At 40.5% G+C, this 25,403-nt stretch overlaps 1 protein-coding gene across 5 annotated transcripts in view; it reads right to left on the reverse strand.

The window, feature by feature from the left end:
* The window catches only part of LOC145339265 (contactin-4-like), a 2,278,868-nt gene that overhangs the window by 1,927,415 nt on the left and 326,050 nt on the right, over positions 1 to 25,403 (reverse strand). For all 5 annotated transcript variants that reach the window (XM_080183699.1, XM_080183724.1, XM_080183676.1 and 2 more), the window contains exon 2: positions 19,571 to 19,662. The gene's annotated coding sequence lies outside the window, so the exon portion shown is untranslated. The remainder of the gene's footprint in view (positions 1 to 19,570; positions 19,663 to 25,403) is intronic.

Raw genomic sequence — 25,403 nt, forward strand, 5'->3', positions numbered from 1 at the left:
TGAGATCAGCGCATGTGTAATAGCCCACACTGCTGGGCTTCTGGTCGCTGGCCAGCACAGTAGCACTCCCCCTATCACTGCCCCTCCAATCCCCCCATGACCTGATTGCTGGTCCCATGGATGTGTCTGGCCAGTTACGACCCCTGCCCCCTCCCTATCCCGCCTCAATCCCACCCCAGCAATCCTGATCTCCCCTTTCACTCCCAGCTCCTCCCCCCCACCCAGGGTAACCCCCCCAACTCTTCCTCAGCCCCAAACCGTCTTCACCTTCCCCACAATCATGACCCCTCCAGCAGGCCAATGCCTCATCCCAAACACCTCGCTAGCCAGCCCCAGTCACTGGCCTCCATCCCTCTGCCACTAAGCCTGATTGCCGATTGGCAAACTCCCCACAACCTGTTCCCAAGCGGCCCGTCCCTCTACTGGCCCTGCCCCATTAGACTTCATCCCCTTGGGCACTGCCCAATGCCCTGCGGGGAATTGCCACTTTGCCCCTTGGTGCCAGTGCCAGGCTCGCAATGTCCAAGGTCGCCTCCTTAGCCCATCGATCTCGTGGAGGGGGGGTGGGGGTGCTCTCCATGCACGCAACCCCCCCCCACCTTTCACTCCAGCAGGGTTGAGCCACTGTAAACCCCACTGGAGTGAAACACTCCTGGTGGGAGTGGTGGGGAGACACCAGTCCTGGTCCTGCTAATGAGATTTAAATACCGATTCGAATATGTTATAGAGAAATTGGCATGGAGCTGATGGTGCTGGAAATCCGGCGGCTGAAGACTCGCTGAGGCTGTGGCACCTGGTGGGAAGCCCGTTACACAACCTGTGCTTGAGTCTTCAGGCCCACTATGCTGCTAATGTCTTCATCAATATTCACAAGACAGAATTCCTCAAATCCGTCCATATTCATTTTTCACCAGTTATATTCTGAGGTCCCCTTCTCTTACTTCTTATAGTGTATCTCAAAGTAATTAGGTTTTTGATTTTCCTCTCTCAAATCCATAAATATTCCTCAAAGTTCTCCTTTCAATTCTGAAATCCAAGTTTCTCTTGCCTATCCTCAAATTTTAACCTTCATGTACTGGGTTGCAGTTTTATGACTCCTGCACCTCCAAGAGTGACTTTATATTCCACATGATAAGATCATAGTACTGCACTACTTTATTCAAAATTCTCCAAATCACATGCCACTTGTATAAAATGCTGCATTCTATTTGATATGCTGATTCACAGTGATTGAGCACATTAAGTATCTCAATATACACTAAATTTTTTTTGAGTTTCACATGAGCTCATGCAGTATTATTTATAGAGGACTGAAATGTCTCCCAAATTTTGTTTTAATGGGCAGTACTTTCCAGTTAGACAGGTTGCATTTCTAAGCATGCATGGTCATATTCGTCTCTATATCTCAAAGCAAGTTACTGTGCATACTGGAATCGGAAACAAAAACAGAAAATGCTGGAAAATCTCAGCCCATTTGACAGCATCTAAGGAGAGAGAATAGAGCTAATGTTTTGAGTTTGGATGACCCTGTGTCCGAGCTGAAGACAATAGAAAATAGGGTGATATTTATACTGTTTTGGGGGAGGGGGGAGGCGGGAACTGTTAGGGTCAGGTGGTGGAGGGGCTGACATGAATGTCAGAGACAAAAAGTCAAAGGAAATGTAAATGGTGGTGATTATGGCTAAGAAGGATGCTGATAGTGACTATTAAGAGATCAGAATGTGTAAACAGCAGAACAAAGGTAAGCCGGATGTCAAAGGACAAGCTGAGACATGTAACAGGTGGTCCCAGTGGAGTGGGAGGAGGGGAAACCATTGTGGATGGAAAAAGATGGAACGCGAGATTTAAAAAGAGGGGAAAATTAAATGACAGACAAAATGAAAATAAATTTAAAAAAAAGTGACCAAATGAAATAAAATGAAACAAATGGAAATGGGGTGATGGTGAGGGGAACCGTTCATACTCTGAAGTTGTTGAACTCAATGTTAAGTCTGGAAGGCTGTTCAGTGCCTAATTGGAAGATGAGGTGCTGTTCCTCCAGTTTGTGTTGGGATTCACTCGAGCATTGCAAAAGGCCAAGGATGGACATGTGAATACAAGAGCAGGATTGTGCATTGAAATGGCAAGCATCAAGAAGGTCTAGATTCTGCTTGCTGACAGACCGAAGGTGTTCTACACAGTGGTCACCCAGTCTGCGTTTCGTCTCTTCATGGAGAGTAGCAAATGCAATAGACTAGATAAAAGGAGTGCATACAAGTGCTGCTTCACTTGATATAGGTGTTTAATCGCTTGGATGGTGAGAAGGGAGGAGGTAAAGAGGTAATAGGTCACTGAGATAGTAGGACGGCGGCGCGGGCTCGTTGGGCCGAAGGGCCTGTTTCCCGTGCTGTTTTGTTCTTTGTTAATGTTGTACTTTCTGCAAGTGCATGTGAAGGTATCATGGGCAGGGATTGAGGTGTTGGGTGTGACGGAGGAGTGGACCAAGGTGTCACAGAGGGAATAGTCTGCAGAAGGAGGATGTTGAGTGGTAATATCATGCTGGAGTTGGTGGGAATGACAGAGGACGATCCTTTGAATGCGAAGGCTGGTGGGGTAAAAAGTGAGGACAAAGGTTCCCTTTCCTGGTTCAGAAAGGGAGGGAAGAGTGTGAGATGGGTCAGACACGGTTGAGAACCCTGTCAACCACAGTGGGTGGGAAACTATGACTAAGGAAGAAGGAAGACGTAAGAGCAGAACCATTTTGGAAAGTGGTATCATCAGATTAGATGTGACAAAGGTGAAGGAACTGAGAGAATGGAATGGAGTCCTCTTCTATAGATGTTTGATTGTAGTCAACCCACCTGAAAATAAAATGTTAGTACCAGAAGTGTGACCATGATGCAGCCAGATTGTTGCAAAAACTGTCTCAATCATACCTTCCAGGGAAGGAAACCTCCTGTCCTTACCCAGTCCAGTCCCATACCAATGTAGCGTCTCAACTTCCGTTCAATGTGACTGTGTCTGTCGCTTAGTTGTATGAAAGCATGACAAATAAATCTCATGATTGAATGCGGCAGGGCAAATTAGTATGGGCAATAAATAACAACCAAGTCACTGAACTCCTATCCAAGACTGAACATTAAAAAAGATATTCCAAGGCCTGAACGTTATGGATTGAGCCCCCAACGTCACCAGGAAATGCATCTGTTGACTCTGAATAAGTTGCTGCCATTTTACCCTCAAATGAACATTAATTGGCAACAGGTGGGAACTCCATCTTGACATGGAAGGAAGTTATGGTGATTGTCCTTTTAAGGGCAACACAGCAGAAAGAGGGTCATCTGGCTTGAGGGACCAATTGGGATGAGAGTGAGTCATCACCCCAGGTGGTAATGTCCTCACAGAAGACAGAAAGACAGTCTGAAGGTATGTGGAGACTGGGGCAGCCAGTGTGCTGCCAACCTCTGTAGCTTTTCCTGATTAATTAACTACCTTTGTGTGTTCCTGATGAAGTCTGTGAAGCGTACATCATTGCAGAAGTCCTGCCTTGGAGAGCAGACAGCCAATCAGATTGACCAACAGCTCTGCAGCCCATCCAGGCATAGCATTGCAATGGCTGGAACTAAGCATTAGAAGCCAGAGCGATGGTAACTGACAGGGGTCCCAGGGAAGGTAGGGGATTCCCTGGTGAGTTACTGAGGGTGTGGACAAGGGGAGGTCTGGACATGTTGAGTCCATGCTGGGAGGGTGCTTCCTATCAAATGGGAGCTTCCACTGGAGCTTCAAAACCACCAAGGGGGTGAGCATAAAATCCAGGCCCAAGTTTCCACTTGTTTAATTTATAATCAAGAGTGCGTCAACCAAAAATACTGTTTCCAATGGAGATTGCTGCTAAAGTACCTCCTCAGCACCCAGACGTCCTCTTCGCAGAGCCTTGATGGCATCTCTAAGTCTCTCTATAAACGTTGAGCAATTATACTTTTGGCAGCAGTGCTAGCTTATTGCTCCTGTCTAGACATAAACTCTAATCAGAACAGAAAATCCCGAAAAAACATCTGTGAAGAGAAAATAAAGCTAATGCTTGCAACGTGTACCAGATTTTGGTTCGAAGGGTACTTGAAATGTTAAGTTGGCTTTTTAAAAAGAAAGATGCTGATGAGCTCACTGTATGTTTCCAGAAGTTCCTATTTTATTATTTATAAATTAAATAAATAATTTATTTATTTTCAGTAAATAAAAATAATAATAATTCTTATTTACTGAAAAATCCCATTCTTTATGTGTTAGGACAATAAAGGTAATTTTAAGGGATGTACATTTGTACGGGTAAACATTAGGAAGCAGATATAGTTTTTAAATTGATTTAATTTGCCATTTCTTTGCCTAGAAGAGTAAAATTTATAGATAGACTTCCGCTGACAATGGTGTTCATATGTGTGGGGGTTGGTTTCAATTTGAATTATAATGCTATTGTGTTTAGAGAGGGCAATGGTGTGAAGAGTAAATAAGGCAGCAGTGGTTGCTCAGGAGATGGGGCCTAAGATCTGGGAGGGCTAAACTGATTACAGTTGCAGATAAGTAGCGAGAAAGAAGGCAGTTCTCACAGCTCTGCTAGAAGTAGAAGGCTAATTGGGGAGCATCTCTCTCAGCCTTACTAGAAGAAAAGCCAAATTTTGGAGTAATGCTTAAGAAGAAAGATGCTGGAAATCTAAGATCCAGCTACTGAAGGAAACTAGAGAAATGAAACCAAAGTTTCCAAGAAGTCTGGAGTTAATGGAACAGAGGAAACTGGGAACCAGAATAGCTGATCAGAAAAGTTACAGAGAGTTGAAAAAGTATTGGATTGTGAGGGGCCAGAAAGACAGCTGCTGTAGTGGTAAGGATTATGAGAAATTGCTGCAGTTTGGGACACTGAAATAATTATTTGAAATAATTATGCCAATCAGTGGCTAGACCTCATAGTGTGTACTCCTTGAAGACAAAGGAAACTAGAAGGGAGAGTTTCAAAACCAAAAAACAAAACTTCGATGAAAGCAGCAGAGGGAAAGCATAATTTAAAGGGAGAATTGAAAGTGTAACTTTTGAAAGCAGAATTCAAAATCACTGGTATGGAAGCTGGGATTTCAGTGAGACAAGGAGGCTGATGGTATAGGAATCTGGGAGGATTTTGAGGAGAAATCCACAATCACTTGGGTTCAGAAAGGAGTGTGTCCTACCACAGTCATTTTGTGTGCTTAAAAGGGACTTTGTGTGTTAATGAGACCATTGTAGCTTAAGATGTACTTGATCAATCCTAGAACCTATGTATAATTGTCAAGCTAAGGATGGAGTGAGGTGGTGTGTTGTGGAGTAAGAGTATTGTATTATAATCCATTTTTTTATGTTTCATAAATTTTTTTTTTCTTATTATTAAAATTGATTAGCATTCCAGTGACTCTGATCCTCCATATTTATACAGAAAAAGTAAAAGTTACAGTCTTTTGAACCAAGGTTCCATTCTGGGATCTTCCAGTACAGTTATAACACAAACTGGGATCGTATCAAAGGATTACCGAAAACTGCATAAAAGATGAGTTGTGTAGTACAAAATAAGCAACAAAGAGATCCAGAAGTATTTACAATTTAGAAGTTTCTCTGTACCTTTAGAAGTTTCTCTGTACTCCAAAAATCAGCTAATAGCTAATTCAGCATGAAAACCATTAATAAAATGGAATGCATCAAACATATATTGCCTAAAGTATCCCTATTTGCCTCCCAGTCTTAAAAGACTGAGAAATTTAAGTTTGTCTTTAATAATAAAATTTTAATGTTTCAAACAATTTGTAATATGCAATTAATTTTACTGAAGTTATTAAGGTACGACTGTCATGGCAAAGGTTCCAGTTGAAGGCTTTTTGGGAAAAATGGTTAGGATCCTGTTTTGGGCATGGGAAATCAAAACTTGTTATTTGCCCATGCCCATGTTTACATATATTACGTCCTTCAGCACAAAAACTGCATTGCCTCATCACTTCCGTGATTTCTACATGCAACCCACTATAGCCAACATTATTAGCCAGCTGCACACACAACAGTGTGGCTAAACCTTGAATGATTAGTGCATATTTCAGCTCACCTCCAGCTCTTAAAGACATTCTGTCCCTCTTAAACAGAAATACTCAGGACTCATGCCTACCATTAAAATGCTCTATCTCATCCTCACAAACATTCCGATGATGCTTGTCTCCACCTACTCAGCTATGGCAGCCACATCATCAAGCATAGTACAATCCTGACATTATTCTCTCTCTTTTGCAGGACAATTTTGTTGGCAACAGAAGGGTGCAGAAGAGAACTGGCACATGGCCAGCATGCTTCCATCTCTTGAGCCTGTTGAGGGAGTTGGTGAGTTGAATCGGAGTTTGGCCCATAACATCCAGCATCACTGAGATCATTTAGGAACATAGTGTCATTGCCAATTCTCAACTTGTATCTCAGCTTCAGCTGGCTATATTTTCAGACCTTATGTGTTACAATCCATGCACAGCTATAATTTCATGCTTTCAGGTAACCAGGAACTCCCACCTTGCAGCAACCATAAGTGGAAGAGAGAGAGAGAGATATCTGCCCCAGACCTCTAAGGAGTCAGTTTATCTCTGTCAGTTTATCTGGCCTTCACAGCCACCAACTCTTATTCAGTATGAGCTTTAGAATCTAGTATAGTTTCAGAATTCTTAGCCTTTTGGCTAAGATCAAGTGAAGGATCAAGCCTAAGATGGGCTGCAATGCCTCATCTTGTCAGCTTGGATCTTGTTTTTCTTCCTTTTGTGGTTCACAAATTGGATTAAATTTGAATTTGTTTTTTGGAGTAAGCAACAAGGTAGAATTGGGTCTGCCTGGTCCACGCTGAGCGTTGGCTTTATAGTGTCAGCATCTGCATGACATTAGTCACCAGGCTTGAGTGAGCTACAGCCAAACCAAGGGATAAGAGTAGCTTGTGCATCAGCTCATTGAAAGATTGAATTGCACACAATTTCTGCCAGAGTTCTTAGATGAGTACTTTGATGGGGCAGCATATGGGAGGACACTGATGAGAATAAGATGATGTTGGATGCATTGGCAGGTCTATCAGCCTCCAATGTGGTACAATGGTTTGAGCAGAGCTTTGAGCCCATACTTTCCAGCACCTCAGTGTTGACCAGCTCCTTTACTCCAGCAGACCCACGCATGATTCAGCTTCAGGTGGTCAATTCAGTCACATGATCGAAGCACCTTATCAAAGATAAGGGAAATAGTCTCAAAAAACCCATGTTGGGTAGCACCCACCTGTTTAGCACTCTCTTCCTTCTCCCTCTGCACAAAGTTTGCCCTTTCTGCAGCCTTTGTTTCATTTCCTGGTCATTTTGTATGCAATGCATCTCCAGTCCTCCTACTTTATACAGAGTGGGGTCACCCTTGTCTAAGCAAAAGTATGTCAAAAGGTCATTGCCTACAAGTTGATGGATGGGTCTCTAATTACACTAATAGGGGTTTCTCATTCCAGATGGTTGTTCATCTGTGAGTAGTTATCACAGGTGCACATGCATCAAACCAATGGGAGCAACTGTTTGACATCATTAAATTGTCCCCTACCTATACTATTAGTTCATACTCGTCTCCTGCACAACATGGATATTGCACAGAGGTCATACTAAAACTGACTTGGAACATGACTAATGCCAGTTGAGGACTTTGGGCCTTTTATAATACTGGCACTAGTTACACAATGGACACAAATTTCATATCCTTTATCTTATTTTTAACAAAAACATTATCAGCCCAATTCCAAATGTATCAAAGCACAATATATTTATTATATAACAAACTAACAAATTAAAGAAATTAAAATACAAGCTTTTTGTTCTTTTCATCAGAGTGCAATATTACTCGTCATCAAATTATCAAAGTTGCTTTTATTCTTCTTCAGATAGGCCAATTACAAGTATCTGAATAGCAAACAATTAGAATTTCACTTTAGAACTATTATAAATATTAATCATCCCCTTACATCAAATTGCCTTTGAAATTCATACATGGCATATCGCTATGTATCATTGTCGACTATGGGGAAACTAAATTCACTAAATTCTAGGTCAAGAATTAGTGGACTATTTTTACACTTTTACAGATGAAATTGCTTAACAAGCATTTTACAAAATAGGATTTATGTCAGATAATTTCCAAGGGTTCAAATTGATGTTCAGGTTCATTATATTTTATCACGATGGCAAAAGATCACATTAATTGGTGAAGTAGGATTGCTAATAGAGATTTGAGTCTGTTAAAGGTGGAAGTCATTACTTTCTGACCTGTATTGCAATAGATAAAAATTCTCCTCATTTACATGTATCAGTTGCCTGAAGATGGCAGCTTGAAAATTCACAACTTTTTTTGTGGAAGAGTGAACAGTTGGAGATAATGATTAATATAAACAACACTATGGGATATTCCCAGGAACAGCAATCATCATCAGATTGCTGATCTACTCAAACACTTCACCCACCTTGAAATTGTTCTGCATTTCTTGCTGGGTCTTCTGAGCCCAGCTTTACTAGGAAGGGCAGGATCAATCTAGGAGCTCTGATAGAAGTTCTGCAGAGTCGTGGGGTTGGGGGGGAAGACATGAAATGCCTCCCTTTAATGGCACTTGATGCCATAGAGTAAGTTCCAGTCCAGTCTGGTGTGAATGGGTGAGTAAGTGAACAGATGAATGAATAAATGTATAGAGTGGCAGGATGGGTAGGTGGGTGAGGTAAGTGTACGGGTGGGTAACTCAGTAGAATGGGCGAGGTGGCAAATGAGTGAGGTGGCAGGTTGGTGAGGTGGCAGGGGGCAAGGGTAGCTAGTGGTTGAGTTGTTTGGTGGGCGATTAAAGTGGCAGGTTTGTGAACTGTCAGGTGGGTGGGGTGATAGATGGTTAGGGTGGCAGGCATTTTCCTTTATTCATCTGAGCAATGTGGGCTACTCCAGCATTTATTGCACATCCATAATTGCCTTTGAGAAGGTGGTGGTGAGCTGCTTTCCTGAGCCACTGCAGTCCATGTGATGGAGGTGCATCCACAGTGCCATTAGAAAGGGAATTCTGGGATCCTGATCCAGCGATGGTTTCTAGGTCAGGATGGTGTGTGGCTTGATGAGGAACTTCAAAGTAGTGATGTCCCCATGTGTTTGCTGCCCTTGTCCTTCTAGATGGCAGTGATCAAGAGTTTGGAAGGTGCTGTCCAAAGAGCCTTGGTGAGTTCCTGCAGTGCATTTTGTAAATGATACACTCTGCTGCCACTAGTCGTCAGTGGTGGAGGAAATGAATGTTTGTTGATGGGGTGTCAATCAAGCAGGTTTCTTTGCCCTGGATAATGTCAAATTTCTTAACTGTTGTTGGGGCTGCACTCATCCAGGCTGGTGGGTTGTATTCCATCGGGTTGTTCTAAATGTCTGACTTTAACTTAGAGTCAGAGACTTTCATGGAGGATCCTGGGGAGCAAGTGAATTGCCCACTGGAAGGTGAAACTTCCTGAGTAATCACTGCAAAGTCAACAGGGCAGGATTTCTGCAATATCGCCTTACATCTTGAGTCATACACTGATGCAGAGACCGGAATATTTGGGTCATTGTTACAATGTTTCAGTGCTGCACAATCATTCCTCTGAAAAGTACATTAACACAGCTACACGGCATTATTTTGGTGAAAAAGTCAAAGCTGTGTCAAAATCTAACTGTGCTAAGTCCAGATTTAGCATATAATTCTGATCCTAATTGCTGATTACAGTTTGAACTTGTCCTGGAGATGCTCAAAAACAAGCACCTGTGGTTTTAGCATTCAAGCACTGATTAGACAATTCTGACAAAGTAATGTATGTAGGTCCCATTCATTCATTTGCACTGAAGGTATGAAGTACTGCAGCAGTTTGTTTCAGGATTGCTAATGGACTGAGGAAGTGAGCATATATACTCTTGGCCAAAGCACTACAAGTTCTGTAGAGAAGGGGTGTGGTGTATAACAGGGGGAAAGGAGTTCACCTTGCCAATATGTTTCTCTCACACCTGCATCCTGCTACTCAGTCTAGCCACAATTCCTCCTCCTTCTTTCTCCTGATTTGAGGCAAACTGCCAGCTGTTAGAACATTGAACTGTGCAGAAACAGGCCCTTCGGCCCATCGTGTCTGCACCAACCACAATCCCACCCAGGCCCTATCCCCATATCCCTACACATTTACCCACTAATCCCTCTAACCTACACAGCCCAGGACACTAAGGGGCAATTTTAGCATGGCCAATCAACCTAATCCACACATCTTTGGACTGTGGGAGGAAACCGGAGCACCCGGAGGAAACCCACGCAGACACGAGGAGAATGTGCAAACTCCACACAGTCAGTGACCCGAGCTGGGAATCAAACCCAGGTCCCTGGAGCTGTGAAGCAGTAGTGCAAACCACTGTGCTACCTTGTTGCCGATTACCAAGCACTCCCTTTCTGCTGGTGACCTTTATGGTGTCAAATGATGCTAAGGAACTCAGTATTCACTCTTTTGAGTTGAAATCCTTGGAGAGTTTCCAGGATAAATCTTAATAGACTGTTGAAGTCTTAATAAGGTATCCAGAATGCCATTCAAAATTTCCAAAATCTTCTCCAGCAGCAAGTGAACAGTAAAAAGTAATACACTTTAAATTAGCACTTCACTATCTCCACATCACTGATTTGCGAGGGATGTAGAGGGCGGCACAATGACACAGTGGTTAGCACTGCAGCTTCACAGAGCCAGGAACCGGGTTCAATTCTGACCAACGACTACATTCTGCATGGATTTTCCACGTTCTCCCTGTGTCTGTGTGGGTTTCCTACAGGTGCTTCAGTTTCTTCCCACACGTCAATGATGTGTCGGTTGGGTTAATTGGCCATGGTAAATTGATGCTTAGTGCCAGCGGTGACACACTTTAAATTAGCCCTTCGCTACCTCTGCATTGCTGGTTCGAAAGGGATGCAGAGAGTGGCACAATGGGACAGTGGTTAGCATTGCTGCTTCACAAAGTAAGGAACTGAGTTCAATCTGGCCTAGGGTTACTATCTGTGTGGAGTTTGCACGTCATCCCTATGTCATGCGCAGGGGCCCAGAACTGTCAGAATCTGCATGAATAGAATGCGCCCCCAAGCTTTTGATGATATTCACAATAGTGGTCTCTGAAGAGTACAGAGTGTGGGAGATTCGAATCTGAAACTCCCACTGAGAAAACAATTGTGATTTACACCATTTTTCCCACAAATTCGGCACTTTGAACATTTGTGGCAGAATCGCTCCCCCCTTTGATCTTTCAGACACTTCATTAGCTGCCCAAAAACTAAGATCAGTGTCTTTAGCAAAATGGAGTGACACTATCTGGCAATCAAAAATGCAGAATAAATGAAGGTGAGCTAAGAAGATGAAACTAAGCAAAAAGGCAAATATGGCATGAAAATATTCAATGTACAAGCATGACTGAACAATTCTAGCCCCTGTACATTATTCATCCCATGTTCCAGTCACTCCTTCAATTTAATCTGTGATGCAGCAGCTGAGCCCTGTGTGCATTTCTTTGATTTTGTCCAAAATGTGTATGCCTCTTTTTTGGTTTTCATGCTTTGGTGGAACATGTTACAATCACATTTGTAGCAAGCAAATGAGGAAAAAAAAGACCATCAAAAGAATTTGTGACTCCAGATGGTCTGCCTGGGCAGATGCTGTTTTGACTTTGAAGGTGAACTTCGCTGATATAAAATGAAACCTTATACATAGATGCATCAAATTCAGATAAACCATATGCCAAAACTGAAGCAAAATCCTTAAGAAACGAGTTTCAAAAGTATGATATTGCTGTTTTACTCTTTTGTGGAACCATTTACTTCAAAGAATTAATGCCATCAGAAAATCACTGCAATATATTGATTGAAATTTATCGAATGCTGCACAATTGTTAGCCTCAGTTAAAAGTTTTGTCATGGAAGTTTGAAATTACTATAGCTCAGTGGAACAGAGGCACTCATGTTAACAAAGAATATTGGCTCCTTTGATACATCTGATGAAAAGCATACAAGTCACAGGAAATTATTTTTGATAAAGCTAGTGACAATTAAATCAATTTAAAAGGTAAAGAGAAGATCATCATTGAGACCATCAATATTATATGTGACAATAATGGTGCAATTGCAGAGTAGAAGTGAGTCTCTGAAGAAAACTGTTGATTTATTTTGTGTGCATTTTGACAGAGGTACGGATAAAAATGGTAAAAGCCACTGCAGTATGAAGTTAATGAATTCTACTGGCAGACATAAACACAAATCTTTTTGAAGATGAAGTAAAACAATTCGTTCAGTTTAACAATAACGATGAGTTCTGTGCTTTGAGATCACCGGCTGACTTGAAGAGAATTGTAAGTGTTGGTTTTCAAGCAATCTTTCCAAATATGAAAACCATTTGAAAATATTTTTAACACTACCTTCCAGTGAACATTTTTCTGTGTTGTAAAGAGTTGAAAATTATTTGTGAAGTATGATAAGTCAGGAATATTTGATAAGTTTGGCAATATTGACAATTGAATGTGCATGTTTATAAGATTTTATCTATGGTGATAGATAGATGATGATGTACTTGATTTTTTTAAAGTGTTAAAAAACTACCTAAATTGCCATGCCAACAGGGATGAAGCAAGAAAATCTCAAAACTCTGTCCCCCTTACATATTCCCTTGTTTAAATTCTGTTTTTCAAAATGGACCAATGGTTGCAGCTGGTCATCTGCTAGTAGTTCTAACTACCATCGCTCTCAAGACTGGCTGTCGGAAAATCAGAGTCCTGTCACACAAAACCACCTAATATTGGACTTGGACTCACTGGACTCCACTCATGTGGTGACAACATTTTGGATTTTGTGAGAAGAAATTAACTTTTATTTCTGAAACTGAATGAAACTCTGATAGGTGGCATGGTGGCACAGTGGTTAGCACTGCTGCCTCACAGTGCCAGGGACCTGGGTTTGATTCCTGGCTTGGGTCACCGTGAGTGTGAAGTCTGCACGTTGTCCCAGTGTCTGCATGGGTTTCCTCTGGGTACTCCAGTTTCTTCCCACAGTCCGAAAGATGTGCTGCTTAGGTGCATTGGCCATGTTAAATTCTCCGTCAGTGTGCCAGAGTGTGCCAACTCAGGGATTTTCACAGCAATGTCATTGCAGTGTTAATGTAAGCCTACTTGTGACACTAATAAATAAACTTAAAACCTAGAATGGCAGTGTATGCATTTTGTTGATTGCAATATTTGCTCCTGCACTGGACTGGCTTATTCTGAAGAAATCCTAATTGTGACGCATGAATCTTGAAAGTAAAGAGTTGCTAGGCAATGTTTTCATGAGCTGTACAGGTCTGTGTTGCAGTGATGCAATTGGGTGATTTTTTTTATCTCTCGCTGCTCATCAGCAAGTTCCATGTTTGCTCACCTCAAAACTCACATCACCATATTGATCACCTTCACCATCATTCTGACAAGCTTGGCTTTCAACAAGGCAATCATTCACAAAGGGAAAGGTGAAAAAGCTGTAATTAATCTGTGAATTTTTGTGGCTTCCGCCTTGCTCACTTTGGGGAGTGGGTGGAGGGCGAGGGGTGAGGTTTGGCACGGGGTGCACAGAAATTAAGGTGAACACAAGGCCCCACTATCTGTAAATCTGCCTCTGATTTCAATAAAATTGCTTCTCATTCTTCTAAGCTCTAATGGATACATTCTAAACTCTCACCATTGAAATAATAGTCTGCTTTATATTTTTCCTGTCAGAGTGGACAAGTTTGCATTTTCCCACATTATATACCATCTGCCAAACCTTGTCCCACTCATTACATCTATCTATATTTCCTTGCAAACTCCTATGTCCTCTTCACTACTTACTTTCCTATCTATCTGAATAACTGAACACATTTTCAGCTGCAGAATGGACCTATGACCAGTGCTGTTTTTGGGATCATTGACTGCTTACAGAATTGTTGCTTGTTCATTTCTTTTAGCTGTTGCTACAATTGCACAAGTGTTAGACACTTTGTCTATGTAATAATCTTACGGAGGCCCATCTTCCATCACCAATTACCCTTTATTTACACTATATTCGAAATGCCGTTCAGCAGCTACAGAGTGCAGGTCAGCCCTGAGCCTTTCGACCGCCTAATAGGAGAGCTCGTAATTCTATGAGACCCACAGGGAGATCTACTGATGAATCCCTGTGGCTATTGTAACAGTCTAATTATTTCAAGTTGCAGAAGTCTACAGGGAGAGGTGTTGAAGGGCTTTTTGTTGACTTCAAGGCTTCTGAACAGTCAGTCATTAAGAGATATGTGTGCAGGAATGGGTACTCTCCTTGGAATGCAGTAAAACCTGGAGGATAGAAAGAAATTGTGCAGAGCGTGTGCTGAAAAATGGACATCTGGACATGCATTCATGTGAACATATGAACTAAGAACAGAAGTAGGCCACTCGTTCCTTCAGACCTGCTCAGCCATTTAACAAGCTCATGGTTGATCTAAATGTAACTTCAATCCAACATTCCTGCCTGCAGTCAATAACCTTTTCCCCTTTTGTTAATCAAGAATCTATCCAGCTTTGTCTTAAAAATATTCAGAGATTCTGCTTCCACTGCCTTTTGAGGAATAGAGTTCCAAAAACTCTTAATCCTTAGAAAAACAAACATTTTCCTCATCTCTGTCGTAAATGGGGGGATTAGGAGAAGGCTTTTTCAACAGAAGACTATATCTGCCCATAACAGTTTTCTCACATGAAATTTACTGAGGAACAATGTGTGAGGAACCTTCTCTTCAGTGAGGATGAGTTAACCGTAATCAGCCACCTGCTGCAACTGCCATTTGAAAGCTCAGAGCAGAGTGAAGGCCACATTGTGTGGAATGTGTCTGGGCAATGAACATTTAATGCTTTCTTCCAGGGTAGGACAGGGAATGTTTGAAATATCTCGCATTTTGCCACCCACAGTTAATGTTTATATGCTGTGACTATAAAAGCTACAAACAGACAGGTTTCCTTTAATTTTAAAAATAGAAAGTAAATAGGTGTTACTGTATTTCACCCAGTATAAGAAAAATAATAAAAAACACTCCAACTTCCACACTCACGCACTCAAAGTTCACACACACCCAAACAGGTTTCAGAGTGTGAAGATAGATTTAGCAATTTAAATTCCTGTCAGGTTAAAGGGGTACATGCTTTTTAAAGGGTGGTTGCTTGACTAGTGGTCCTTCTGTGTTGGTGCCAAGGCAGTTTGAAGATACAGGTGGACAATTTATCTGTTCTTCTGAAGACAGCAGCTGCAGGATTGAGTTTTTATTTATTTAATCTTTGTTTGAGACATACGAAGAGTCAAGCAATAGCTGATAGGGTTCAAACCTTGCAACTTGTTTGGAAAGAGATAGAGAGATCCCACACAGTATTTTTACATCCTCAGCTATTCAAGTGCTTGTTCTGTTGTGCAGAGTAAACAGGTGCTTAAACACACAAATGGTTGGCTGGTTTGTCACATGACACTCTCTCTCCAACTAATCAGTGACCCAAAAATGATCATTGAATGTATATTTCAGTTATAACTTGATTAGATAATGGCTAGGAATTTCTCTCTCAGCCAGACACCTTTGTCTGAATTTTTATGCCCAATGCTGGTGCCCCACACAGCTGAGTCTGGATCTCCTGTGAAGAGATGTGGTCCATTCACATTTCCTAAGATAACTTTCTTTCATGGGCCAGTAAATTAGGCTTCACTTAATGTGGAAGGTACAGTGAAGCAATTTTTCAGCTATCTTTGATGATCATTTCAAGTCATTGTAACGTGGTTTTAGAAACCTGAATACAGGAGTTGGAACGTCTTGTTAAAGTTGTACAAGACATTGGTAAGGCCACACTTGGAATACTGTGTGCAATTCTGGTCACCCTATTGTAGAAAGGATATTATTAAACTAGAAAGAGTGCAGAAAAGATTTACAAGGATGCTACCAGGACTTGATGGATCGAGTCATAAGGAGTGGCTGAATAGACTGGGACTTTTATCTTTGGCGCATAGGACGCTGAGGGGTGACCTTGTAGAGGTCTATAAAATAATGAGGGGCATAGACAAGGTAGATAGTCAATATCTTTTCCCAAAGGTAGGGGAGTCTAAAACTAGAGGGCATAAGTTTAAGGCAAAAGGGGAGAGATACAAAAGTGTCCAGAGGTGCAATTTTTTCACAGAGAGTGGTGAGTGTCAGGAACAAGCTGCCAGAGGTAGTAGTAGAGGCAGGTACAATTTTATCTTTTAAAAAGCATTTGGACAGTTACATGGGTAAGATGGGCATAGAGGGATATGGCCCAAATGCAGGCAATTGGGATTAGTTTAGGGGTTTAAAAAAAGGGCAGCATGGACAAGTTGGGCCAAAGGGCCTGTTTCCATGCTATAAACCTCTATGACTCTAGTCTTTCCAAAAGTTGAATAAGTGGTTTTAGCCAGTAAATTCATAAAATCGTTTTTTCATTAAGCACGGTTTCACTGCAATAGGCAAAGAATCATAGAGATCAATGTCCAGAATCATGCCTGCCAGCTGCAGTTGCGCCACTATGACAAACCAAAGGCTAGCTACTTGGCATCAATGACTATTCACTGATAACATGGCTGATGCCTATTGTGTGGAACCATGCATACAAAAGTGTGTGTATGTATATATATATACACACACACACACACACACACACACACACACACACACACACACACACACACACACACACACACACATTTGTATATATATATAAAAACAAAATATATGGAGCGCCAATCTGCCACTTAAATGCAAAACAGACCACGAACATTTTGAATACAGACCAGTTACTGCACAGTTTTGAAAAAGAAACAAACAGCTTTTGAAAACAAAGCCAGAATTAACCAGTTCGATCCTCCCGACCCCTTTCTGCTACTTGAGCAGCTCTGAAGTAGCCCTGCAGCAGTCGATGCCATGATTCATAGTGATTTCATGCAAGGTTCTCGATCTTGTCATTACGAGGAGACAGCCATTATCATCAGGAGATTGAGAGGGAGGTGAAGGAAGAGGAATGGAGGAAGAAAACCTTATGATCCAGGTGGCTGCCAATAAAAAAAACTCATCCAAGTGCAATATCAGTAACCACAACTCAATTTCCCATTAACCAACAATTCCACTCTGCTTTTCCTTCTGTCACTGATCAAAATGTCTTCTTAGCCACAATGCAAATATAAAAACCATCACAGTATTGGCATGTCAATCCAAAATTTATAAATTAAATCATCATATTGCACACAAAAGTCAACTAATCACCCTTATGCGTCCCCACAGACTCCAGTTCATTGTTTGAGAAGACTGAGGACATATGAATGGTTTGGAAGAGGGCTTTGGATATAGAAACAGTACCGTGGCAGGGCTAGAGGCAGGGGTCTTATGGGAGGAGTTGAACATCCACAAACAGGACAGAGACCAGGGGATTGAGACAGCTCAAAAATGGACCATCAATGAACAAAAATTAAGGGGACTCGCCAGATTTTGATTGGTAAGTAACGGTTTTATTTTTGCTCTTTAAGCTAGCGAGATGTGCCAAGCTCTGAGCTAGAAACCTATAACTTACTACTTAACTTCAACCTTATTAATTAATAAACTAGAAGATTTAAATAGACATGGCAGAGTGGGAGGTGTGCCATAGATGCAGCCTGTGGGAGTTCCTGGGACAGCATTGTGAACCTGCACAATCACAACTATGCTAAACGCCTGCAGCACAAGGAACTTGGATTCAGAGTTATTGCACTGTAATTCAAGCTGCAGACATTGTGGGGAATAGTTACCTGGACACTTTGTTTTTGGGAGACAATCACACTGCTTAGATTAATTAGTCTTCAGAGTAAGTTGACAATCAGAGGCAGGTGACTGAGAGTCAGACATGAATGACAGTCCAAGATTTAATAGTGGTGGAGCCTCAGACCTTGCCACTGTTCGATAGAACGAAGAGCTTGTTGTCCATGTGAATCAGAAGAAGGACTGCAGGGTCAACCACAGCATCATGGTGTAGAAGACCATTCATTTGGGGGTGAATAAAAAAGAACATAACAGCGGTAAAAGGTAATATAGTATACTGCAACCAGGACCAGAATTTCCAAAAGTTGTATTGCCTGACTTGTGCAAGAGTTTAAGACATCTCCTGAAGCTGGAGAATGACCTGGAGTATGGGGGTGGGGAAGGTTCACCTGCTGAACTCCAAGTTAGAGCCAACAAAGTTTGAGAAACTGGGTTCTAAACAAAAATGTCCAGTCTAATGTAAACAATTACTGGATTACCATCTGCAGATTGGCAGACTGCCAAGCAGGTCAAGTCTGGTTCAAATAGTGGTTTGGAAAGAAGCATATTTCATGGGCATCCATTTCAACCAGACAGGTGAATCAATGCTGCAGATAGGGAATTATTCACTCTATCCTAGTTCTGAAGATTTGACTCCTGACATTGATGACTGCCCACTGTCATTTGACCATGTATCTAAATGGCTTCTTTCCTCCCCTCCCTCCCTTAACAACTCAAGACATTTCTACTTTTTGTCACCTCCTCCACCGTGGCCTCCAGAGCAGCATCCAAAAGGTTTGGAGCCCACGCTTCCCAGTTGGTGTAAATGCTCATTGTTTTCCAGATCAAATTCTCTTAAACCATGAACCCCCCAGCAGTACTTCCAATTACAATGTACATCCCTTATTACCCTACTCACCCCTGCTGAGTTCAGTCTATTTGGTGAGTATTGGTTGGATTCTAAAATTATACAAATGAGCAGACAGCACAAAAGTTGATGAGCTGCCTTTGTTACAATCAATGGGTGTGGGTTAATCACACACCATTGCCTAAGAATACAAGTTTTTTTATATTAAGGGTTAACTAAACCTTTCTCAACTGCTTCCCACACTCACCAGACAAAAACTAAATTATGCCTTCAGCTTCAAGGCAGAATTGTCACAGGTTAACTTGTACATCTAATAAAGTGGTTACTTAATGCATGGTGCCCTTCTGAATTATCAAATGGCATTTTTCCTTCTGAAGTGGTTTTGTCATTTAACAAGATCTGAAACTAAGTGGGATCAAGTATATTGTGACTTTGAATACTTCGTGAAATCTGAAATTCTACATGTATAATATCTTTAAAGGAGGTGAGAAAGAGAGACATGAAAATTAATTTGTTTCAAATTTGATAACAAATACAAAAGGAAATGACATGCTTTATATCAGTTGTTAAAAGAAAACAAGGGTATTTACATCTCAAGGGGCAAAGTATCTCCAACTTATGTTTATTTGACAAAAGGTATTGTAATGATGTTTATTGCATTTAGCTTTACTAAAGCACTCCATCCCAATGTGATTTTGTTGTGATGCCATTATACTGCAATCTGCAACCAACATATTGTGCCTTCAGATCATCAGCAATTGAAATCCTGCAGGCAAGTGCATTCTTCCATTGAGGTTAAAAAACATAACATGAATTAGTATGGATCAATCAAACAGTTATAAGTGCTCAGTGAATTACTTACCAATTGGACTTCCCAAAGGCTCTTTGAAGTATTCAATGCTTTTCTTCACTTAGTCTTTTGTACCATAAGTATAGCTCTGCTTTCTAAAGGCTCTGTGAAGCAAAGAATGGCAAATGTCTTAATCAATGGCTGAGGTACTTTTGGACAAATATTTTCACAAAATTCATTCATGTATTAATTCGACCAATTTTAACCCAACAATGCAACAGGATCAGGATATACATATCTAGAAGTTTATATACAAAGTTTGAATTGACTCAAGCAGCTCATTAGAACAGATTCAAATCAAAACGATTTGCCACAATTCAATATGAGCATTAACATCATACAACATTCATCCAATAATTCAAACTTTGGTTGAGCTGAGACATAGAATTGGACTTGGCACAAATGACTTGTTGATTAAGTTTATAATTTCGATACAGTAAGTATCATAGCATGATCAATTAAATCAACACAAAAAGTGGCACAATTTTATTTCAACAGTGAGATACAATCTTTTATGACATCTCAATTTCAGGATTAGAACATCGCCATTAATATTTTATCAATATGCCTTTATCATTCAAAATCAGTTCTCCAAATGACATTCCCATTTCTGCTCCTGCACTTGACTATGCATCGAATTACAAAGAATATACAGAATTGTTTAAGAGAATGGCATGCTAAAGAGCATGCCATTCAGCCCAAATAAGATTAATTGGCATGGTGGCACAATGGTAGCACTGCTGCTTCACAGTGTTAGTGTCCACTATTTTTATTAATTTATTTCAATTCCGGCCTTGGTTTACTGTCTGTACAGAATTTGCATATGCTTCCCACGTCTTGCGTGTTTTTCCTCTGGGTACTCCACTTTTCCTCCCACGTCCAAAGATGTGCAGGTTAAATTGATTGGCCATGCCATACCCCTTTGGTGTCCCATGCTATATAGGTTAGGGGGATTAGTGGGGTAACTACGTGGGGTTGAAGGGTCAGCCTGGACTTGAATCAATGCAGATCCAATGGATAAAATGACCTTCTTCTGCACTGTTGGAAATTCTACAAATTCACTTATGTTATTTTTCATACTTCCACACCTCATTCTACTAAGCATAACTCTCCAATCCCTTTTCTTCCTCATTTGCTTTTTTATAATATTTTCCTCACTTCTCGCCATGGTAGCAGGTTCAATGTTCTCACCACCTTCTGGATTGCGAAGATTAAACATTAATATAAATTGTAAACAACAGTGACCCCAGCACAAATCTTTATGGGACCTTACTTCCCACATTCTGCTGCTTTGCACAGTTACCCATTTGCTTTTAATGTCTGGTTTCTATCTTGCAGCCATCCATTCTGCTACTTGTCCCCGATTCCACATACTCTGACCTTATTTATTAGCCTATTATGGAGTGCCATATCAAAGGCCCTTTGGAACCTAGATAAATTATGTCCACCATGTTAACCTTGTTCTTTGAAATAATTCTCCTTATGAAATCTATGCTGAGTCTTCATTGTTATGTTTTTAGTTAATAGATCTATTTCATTTTCTCCTTCTGTAAGGATTTCATTATGTTTTTTCTACTCATACTCTTAAGCTGACTACTCTATACTTCTCTGAACATGTTCTATTTCCCTTCATCAATATAAGGAAAATATTCTTCTGGCAGTAGATCTCTTTTTTCTAAACTTGAAAACTTCTGACAGCAAACAGCTCCACTTTTACAGCTTCCCTCCGAAATATTGAAACACTTTGTTAGGAAACCAAAACATTTCTTACAAGGACAGAAATTTGAATGAAAGCTTTCATGAAAGTGATTTTAAATCATTGGCTGCCTGACTTATTCCAGAATCTGAGGGCATCCTGTTCCTTAGAAGGTCCTTTGCCTGATAATTTCCTCCTTTAACAGCATCCTTCAGGAATAATCAGGCAAAGACCATTTCCTTTAAATCATATAAATAAACCTGAAAATATTAGGTTGCCCTTATACAATCTTCATTCTCCTTTGCCCTCATGCATGTGCCCTTCCTTCTACTCTCCTTGTACAGCCAGTCTTCCCTATTGCCCTGTTTGTCTTCATCAGCATGAATTGAGCCTCAACTCCACCCGCAATTGAATTTTGAATTAGTCAAAGTGGAGGCTGCATGAGACCTGCAGCACTGTTCTTTCCTTGTGGACTACAGTGTCAGGTACTGGGAGCAGAATACCCCTGTATTTTTCAACCATAGGCACAGTACTGGTTGGTGTCTGAAAGTGTGGGCTGCATGAATCCGATGCCACAGAGCTGTCCTTACAGATAACGTCCACATAGAGCAGAAGAGCACCAATTTTTCAGACCCAGCAATGTGGCACTCAATGCAACAAATGTTGTGCAGTGCTATAATAGGTAGACACAAGTGAACTGAGGTCTGACGTATGCACACCACTTATTTTCAAAGTGGTTTGAGGTTGATGTAGTTTCCCACTGCTAGATTGGAAGACTTTTGGAGATTCCGGCAAGCAGCTGTTTCAATGAGTAATCATGAATTTCAAATGAATGCATGTAGTGTTCACACCAGGCAATGCAGGATAAGCAACCTGCCAAATAACTAGTCACTGGGAGAATTGCAAAATGTTTTTACACCTGTGGGTTCTCAATTTTCTGCTGGCCATTAGATTCTACACTCCCACAAAACCTGCTGCAGGTAGTTTCGGAGAATTCCAACCTTCCTGTCTACTCTTCATTTTGAACATCTCTTTCAAATCTGCTCTCAATCAGCCATTCTTCAACCCCAGCTTCTTCATTCTTTCTACATAACTGGACACCTTCATTCCTGGAAGCATTCTCTTTTTCAACTCTGTCTAAAGTCTTTATATCCTCCTTGAAGTGTGATGCCCAGAATTGGACTCAATTCTCCAACACTCAACTTCAACAACACTCCAATGGATGCCAAAGCAGTGCAATGCATTAAGGTTAATCATAACTTCTTGCTCTATTTTATGCCCCTCTTTATAAAGCCCAGGATCCTATGCGCTTTATTAACCATTTTGTGATGATACTGTGCCGTTAAGAAATGTATTTTATCATGTTTCTTTTAAGGGGTATGTTAAGAATCCAGTTCTGTTTACATGGTCCCAATTTGTCTGCACCAGCTAGCACACATACTAAGAATGCAGACTAATAATTGATATTAGTTTATAGGATGTTTGTTCTAATCTGAGTTAATGCATTTTTGTTTAGCTTTGTTTCTTCCCTTTGGGGTTTCAGAATAGGGTTTTGATTAGGCTGATTGACAAGAAACAGAATCATGTGCTAATGGAATAGAGCTAAGCTTACAGGAAAAGCATGCAGTTTCTGCACGATCCTGAAAGAAGCAAGGGGCGTTTCTGTCTCTCTCTGGAGACTGCTGTTTGCGTGTCAGAAGACAAGAGTCTCTCCATCCCTCTCTCCAGAAGTATTCAAGGGCTCTAAGACTGTTAACAAGGAAAACTGTGCAAGCCCATGTTGTTTGCTAACTGAGTTTGAACAAGTGCTTAAGTCAATAAAAGGAATATTGTTTGAATTGGAACCAATGACAATAGATGAGCAGTTAAGAATTGTATTTTGTCATGTTTAAGTACTTCAATTGGTAAAAGTTAACCTAAAGCATGTGTTATAATTAAACTGTATTATTAAAATAAAGTTTGTTTTGATAAAAGCTTCCTAGTGTGTCAATATCTAGTTGGTCCCTACCAAAATGAATTATTTCACACTTTTCAGCATTAAATTTCATTTGCCACTTGTCTGTCCACCAACTCATCAATGTTAACTTGTAGTTTATCATCATTCTTCTCACATTTCACATTACTTCCAAGTATTGTGTCAAATACATCCAAGTCTAGGTTATTAATATATTTCAAAAGGAGAGTTTCTGCCCAATGTGTCCATACTGGGGGAAGGGGTGGTGGGTGGCTTGAGCACAAATGCACCTGTAGTTACAAGATTTCAGTGTTAATAGCCTGACCTGCAGTGACCATCAACTGATTGAACGTTTATTTTGCTGATTCCTTATCTGCATTTAATCAAGTGATTACATTTTATCTTATTATGAAATTTGTTTCAATAGGATGTACACTTGCATTTTGCTTCATTGCCCATTCTTGTGTAAAAAAAGAAAAAAAATATTATTTTCACAAACAATATCTTGTCAGTGCCCTGTGAGGTTGAAAGTTAGCTCAAGTGACAGTTGTCTAATTGTGCCAAAATTATGCGTGATAATATTGAGATATTTATAATGAGTATTTTTCCAATTAAATATTGATCAATTCTTGAAATCCTTAAAATACATTGCTGGCTATTTGGTAGAAGTCGATATTTTAGCTGTTTGATTTTATATTAATGACAAGGTTGTCTCAATTATTTGATATAATATTTGTTTTTGCCTTAGCATGTATGTTCACCCCTAATTCCAGTTTTAAAGCAATTACAAGTCAACTCAATTTGTTCTATTACCTGTGTATATAATTCCACAAGAAGCTTTATTGTATTTTCTCCAACTATTTAATACAGAATATTGGCTTACATGAACAGTCTCAACAGTCAAAGGTTTCTCTGCAGATGGAACTGAAGTGCATTATCAAGATGCAAACATTTATTTCTTGTCTCTAAACAGACTGATGACCAAGTAGATCTGCCACATTCAATTATTCCTCCATTTCCTACTCCATCAGCTGTCAGGAAACAGCGGTAATCTATACTTGTGCTGTTAAATATTAGAAGTAAGGTGTAGATTTAAGTGGGTTTAATTGAGTATTTTTGTGTAGGAAAGAATACAACTGTGATCAGATTTGTGTTAAACAAAGGTGTTTATGTGTATGGGCATTTTTTCAAACTGTTTCCATTGTACTGAGAGTATTTATGACATGCAAATATATAAGAGATGGGGAAAGGATGAGATGTTGCATGACAACCAGAAGCTACTTTTAAGCTACTTTTAAGGAAAAGATCTTTCTGAGATTAGTTTTACTGGAAGTCAGAGTAGAAGGAGCATTGCAGTGAGAGGGGAACAAGCCCTACCAGAAGCAGGAAAGCCATACAATGAAGTAATAAGCAAGAAAACTAGAAGAGAAGCTAAAGGACAATGAGTTCTTGAAACAAGGGAATGGAAAAGATGCTTCAAGAATTTTGAAGTCAAAGCAACGTAGAGGAACTGCGGTTTAAGCAAGCTACTGTTCACTGAAGTTAAAGAACAGAGGAAACTGCCATTGGAACAGGGCACTGGTCATCAAGCTAAAGCCAGAGCTAGAAGTACAGACCTGGGTGAAGTTGGTGAGGGAAAAGCCAGAGGTCAGAAGCAACCTTAAGTTTGTTGTCCTTATTTCAGCCTTTGGAAACAATAGTAACCTGTTGGGGACTGAGTACTTAAAGTTTTGTGCTGAAGTTTGGATGCTGTGGCAATTCAAGGCAAAGGAAGTACTGAAAGGAGAACTGGAAAATCTGGAGATAGATCTTGTTAGGAGTGGAGAGGAAGCCTTGTTTGAAAGGAAGTTGGAAAACCTGGAGGCAGGTTCTTGATGAAAAAAGCCGAGGAAACACTTTGGTTGAAAGAAGATTTGAATGCATGTCTTTTTGAAGGTGGAATTTGCAAACACTTGCGCGGCAATTGTCTAAGGGGAGTTCAAGAGAAATCCAAAGGAGATTGATTGAATGACATCTGCCACTGGGCTTCAGGGTGGATGTAATTCTTGATATCAGTGTACTTCTATGAAGATTAGTGGGAGTGAAGGAATATTGCATTATGGTTAAACATTTTATGTTTAATAATTTATTCATTGTTAAAAGCTAATTGGCATTCCTTCGATGCTGATCCTCCACAATTTCTAAAAAAAAAGTAA

Source organism: Carcharhinus amblyrhynchos, chromosome 3 (assembly GCF_965287045.1).
Source record: "Carcharhinus amblyrhynchos chromosome 3, sCarAmb.v2.hapA, whole genome shotgun sequence".
In the NCBI taxonomy this organism is placed as follows: Eukaryota; Metazoa; Chordata; class Chondrichthyes; order Carcharhiniformes; family Carcharhinidae; genus Carcharhinus; species Carcharhinus amblyrhynchos.